This window comes from Arachis duranensis, chromosome 10 (assembly GCF_000817695.3).
Source record: "Arachis duranensis cultivar V14167 chromosome 10, aradu.V14167.gnm2.J7QH, whole genome shotgun sequence".
NCBI classification, from domain to species: domain Eukaryota; kingdom Viridiplantae; phylum Streptophyta; class Magnoliopsida; order Fabales; family Fabaceae; genus Arachis; species Arachis duranensis.
In genome coordinates this window covers 18,615,414-18,620,471 of record NC_029781.3, presented here as the reverse complement: position 1 = coordinate 18,620,471, position 5,058 = coordinate 18,615,414, and the positions used below count along the sequence as shown (strand labels likewise).

At 38.0% G+C, this 5,058-nt stretch overlaps 1 non-coding gene across 1 annotated transcript; it reads right to left on the bottom strand.

The window, feature by feature from the left end:
• Positions 1–750: 750 nt before the first annotated feature.
• Positions 751–853, bottom strand: LOC127743385 (small nucleolar RNA R71). Its single transcript, XR_008004777.1, has one exon. It is a non-coding gene; the product is annotated as a small nucleolar RNA R71 (small nucleolar RNA).
• Between the last annotated feature and the right edge of the window lie 4,205 nt (positions 854–5,058).

The window sequence follows — 5,058 nt, the reverse complement described above, 5'->3', positions numbered from 1 at the left end:
AATTAAAATTTGAATTTTCTCCTCTCTCTCATCTCCTTCTATTTATTTATTTATCTACTAACACTTCTCTTCTACTCATAATTCGAACCCTCTTCTCTTCTCTATCTGTGTTCGAATTTTTCCTCTTCTATTCTTCTTTTCTCCTACTCACATAAAAGAATCTCTATACTGTGACATAGAGGATTCCATACTTCCTTTGTTTTCTTCTCTCTCATATGAGCAGGAACAAAAAAAAGGCATTCTTGTTGAAGCTGATCCTAAACCTGAAAGGACCTTGAAGAGGAAGCTAAGAGAAGCTAAAGCACAATACTCTGAGGATGACCTAACTGAAATTTTTGAACAGGAAAAGGATATGGCAGCTGAACCTAACAACAACAATGAAAGGAAGATGCTTGGTGACTTTACTGCACCAAATTCTAACTTCCATGGAAGAAGCCTCTCAATCCCTGCCATTAGAGCAAACAACTTTGAGCTAAAGCCTCAATTAGTTTCTCTGATGCAACAGAATTGCAAGTTTCATGGACTTCCATCAGAACATCCTTTTTAGTTCTTAACTGAATTCTGCAGATTTGTGATACTGTTAAGACCAATGGAGTTGATCCCGAGGTCTATAAGCTTATGCTTTTCCCTTTTGCTGTAAGAGACAGAGCTAGAACATGGTTGGACTCTCAACCTAAAGATAGCCTGAACTCTTGGGATAAGCTGGTCATGACTTTCTTAGCCAAGTTCTTTCCTCCTCAAAAGCTGAGCAAGCTTAGAGTGGATATTCAAACCTTCAGACAGAAAGAAGGTGAATCCCTCTATGAAGCTTGGGAAAGATATAAGCAACTGACCAAAAAGTGCCTTCTGACATACTTTCAGAATGGACCATCCTGGATATATTCTATGATGGTCTATCTGAATTGTCTAAGATGTCATTGGACCATTCTGTAGGTGGATCTATTCACCTAAAGAAAATACCTGCAGAAACTCAGGAACTCATTAAAATGGTTACAAATAACCAGTTCATGTACACCTCTGAAAGGAATCCTGTGAGTAATGGGATGCCTCAGAGGAAGGGAGTTCTTAAAATTGATGCTCTGAATGCCATATTGGCTCAGAACAAAAGGTTGACTCAGCAAGTCAATATGATTTCTCAGAGTTTGAATGGATTGCAAAATGCATCCAACAGTACTAAAGAAGCATCTTCTGAAGAAGAAGCTTATGATCCTGAGAACCCTGCAATTGCAGAGGTGAATTACATGGGTGAAGCCTACGGAAACACCTATAATCCCTCATGGAGAAATCATCCAAATTTCTCATGGAAGGATCAACAAAAGCCTCAACAAGGCTTTAATAATGGTGGAAGAAATAGGTTTAGCAATAGCAAGCCTTTTCCATCATCCTCTCAGCAACAGACAGAAAATTCTGAGCAGAGCCCCACTAGCTTAGCAAATATAGTCTCTGATCTATCTAAAACCACTTTCAGTTTCATGAATTAAACAAGATCCTCCATTAGAAATTTGGAGGCACAAGTGGACCAGCTGAGTAAAAGAGTCACTGAAACTCCTCCCAGTACTCTCCCAAAAAATATAGAAGAGAATCCAAAAAGAGAGTGCAAGGCCATAACCTTACTTGGTGTGGCCGAACCTAGAGAGGAGGAGGCGGACGTGAATCCCAGTGAGGAAGACCTCATGGGACGTCCTCTGGACAAAAAGGAGTTTCCAGTTGAGGAACCTAAGGAATCTGAGGCTCATCTAGAGACCATAGAGATTCCAATGAACCTACTTCTGTCATTCATGAGCTCTGATGAGTATTCTTCCTCTGAGGAGGCTGGAGATATTACTGAAGAGCAAGCTGCTAAGTACATTGGAGCAATCATGAAACTGAATGCCAAGTTATTTGGTAATGAGACTTGGAGGATGAACCCACTTGCTCACCAATGAACTGAATAACTTGATTAGTGATGAGCGAATATTTTATACGCTTTTTGGGGGTGTTTTAATATAGTTTTTAGTAGGATCTAGCTACTTTTTAGTATATTTTTATTAGTTTTTATGCAAAAATCACATTTCTGGACTTTACTATGAGTTTGTATATTTTTCTGTTATTTCAGGTATTTTCTGGCTGAAATTGAGGGACCTGAGCAAAAATCTGATTCAGAGGCTGATAAAGGACTGCTGATGCTGCTGGATTCTGACCTCCCTGCACTCGAAGTGGAATTTTTGGAACTACAAAAATCCAAATGGCGCGCTCTCAATTGCGTTGGAAAGTAGACATCCAGGGATTTCCAGCAATATATAATAGTTTATACTTTGCCCAAGTTTAAACAACGCAAACTGGCATTTAACGCCAGCTTTCTGCCCTATTCTGGCGTCAAACGCCAGAAACAAGTTGCAAAGCAGAGTTAAACGCTAGAAACAGGTTACAAACTAGCGTTTAACTCCAAGAATAGGCTATGCACGTGAAAGCTTCAATGTTCATCCCCAACACACACTAAGTGGGCCCCAGAAGTGGATTTCTGCACTGTCTATCTTAGTTTACTCATTTTCTGTAAACCTAGGTTACTAGTTGAGTATAAAAACTACTTTTAGAGATCTATTTTGGATCTCATGACATTTTTACATCTGAATTTGTATCTTTGACGGCATGAGTCTCTAAACCCCATGGTTGAGGGTGAGGAGCTCTCCAGCGTCTCGATGAATTAATGCAAGTATTTCTGTTTTCTATTCAATATCGCTTGTTTCTATTCTAAGATGTTCATTCGCACTTCAACATGATGAATGTGATGATCCATGACACTCATCATCATTCTCAACCTATGAACGCATGCCTGACAACTACTTCCGTTCTACCTTAGATTGAATGGATGTTGCTTGGGTTTCTGGTTCATGAGTTTGACTGTCTCTCCTGACAACAGAGCATTCAATCCGTGAGTCCAGAGTCTTCGTGGTATAAGCTAGAATCAATTGGCAGCATTCCTGAGATCTGAAAAGTCTAAACCTTGTCTGTGGTATTCTGAGTAGGATCTGAGAAGGGATGACTGTGACGAGCTTCAAACTCATGAATGCTGGGCGTGGTGACAGATGCAAAAGGATCAATGGATCCTATTCTAACATTAGTGAGATCCAACAGATGATTAGCCATGTACATGGACCCTTTTCACTGAGAAGACGGCTGGTAGCCATTGACAACGGTGATCCACCAACATACAGCTTGCCATGGAAGGAGATCTGCACACGTGAAGAAGAAGACAGTAGGAAAGCAGAAATTCAAAGGACAAAGCATCTCCAAAACTCCAACCCATTCTCCATTACTGCGTAACAATTACTCATTTCATGCTCTTTCATTTTTTACAATTGAAACTAAAGAACCCTATTGATATCGTGACAAAGAATAATAAGATAACCATAGCTTGCTTCAAGCCGACAATCTCCGTGGGATCGACCCTTACTCATGTAAGGTATTACTTGGATGACCCAGTGCACTTGCTGGTTAGTTGTGCAGAATTACATAGTGTGAGTGTAATTTTCGTACACCAAGTTTTTGGCGCCGTTGCCGAGGATTGTTCGAGTTTGAACAACTGACGGTTTATCTTGTTACTTAGATTAGGAAAAATTTGTCTTTTTGGTTTAGAGTTACTAGGATTGCATCTTTTATTATTCCTTTTTAAAAAATCTTTCAAAAATATTATTTCTCTTTATTAGTTTCTAATTTTTCTTGGAGTCTTTTGTTTGAGTTTAGTTTTATATCTTAAGTTTGGTGTCAATTGCATGTTTTTTTTCCTTTAAAAATACCTTTTTAAAACACGTTAAATTTATAGCTCAGTTGGCTAGAGCATTGTGCTTGTGTTCTTGGTAATTGGGTATCTTCCTTTTAAAAACTTTTTTCAAAAATAATTTTTCTTTGATTAAATCTTGTGCCAAACTTTAAGTTTAGTGTTCTATTGTTAATTTTTCTTTAGTTTTCGAAAATTTTATTTTGGTTTTCAAAAAAATTTAAGTTTGGTGTTCTTTCTTTTGTTCTTGTGTTCTTGAGTCTTCTTTGTGTTTTGATCTTAAAATTTTTAAGTTTGGTGTGCCTTGGTGTTTTCCCTCCAAAATTTTCGAAAACAAGGAGCATTGGATCTAAAAATTTTAAGTCTTGTGTCTTTTGTGTATTTTTCTCTTTCATAATAAAATTCAAAAATCAAAAAATATCTTTTCCTTTAATTTCTCATAATTTTTGAATCCCTTGGGTTGACTTGGTCAAATTTTTTCAAATCATATCCTTTTAAGATTTTTAAAATCATATCTTTTTCAAAAACATCCTGACCGCTTTCTCTCTCCTCACTTTTTCGCATCATCTCCCTTACTCCATCATGGACCTAAGTGGAAATGAACAGTACAGAAGGACTCTGGGGTCATATGCTAACCCCACTACTGCTTTATATGGGAGTAGTATCTGTATACCCTCCATCGGAGTCAGTAGTTTTGAGTTGAATCCTCAGTTCATTATCATGGTGCAGCAAAATTGCCAGTATTTCGGTCTTCCATAGGAAGAACCTACTGAGTTGCTGGCATAATTCTTACAAATTGCTGACACAGTACATGATAAGGAAGTAGATCAGGATATCTACAGATTATTACTGTTTCCATTTGCTATAAAAGACCAAGCTAAGAGGTGGTTAAATAACCAACCTAAAACTAGCATAAGAACATGGAAACAGTTGTCAAACAAATTTCTGAATCAATATTTTCCTCCTAAGAGGATGACACAGCTAAGGCTAGACATCTAATACTTTAAACAAGAGGATAATGAATCCCTTTACAACACTTGGGAGAGGTACAGAGAGATGCTAAGGAAATGTCCCTCTGAAATATTTTCAGAATGGGTGCAGTTAGACATCTTCTACTACGGGCTTACAGCAAAAGCTCAGATATCTCTAGACCACTCAGCTGGTGGATCTATACACATGAGAAAAACAATTGAAGAGGCTCAAGAGCTCATTGATACAGTTGCTAGAAATCAGCATCTGTACTTGAGTAGTGAGTCCTCCATAAAAGAAGAGGCTAAGGCATTATCCACTGAACTTAGTCC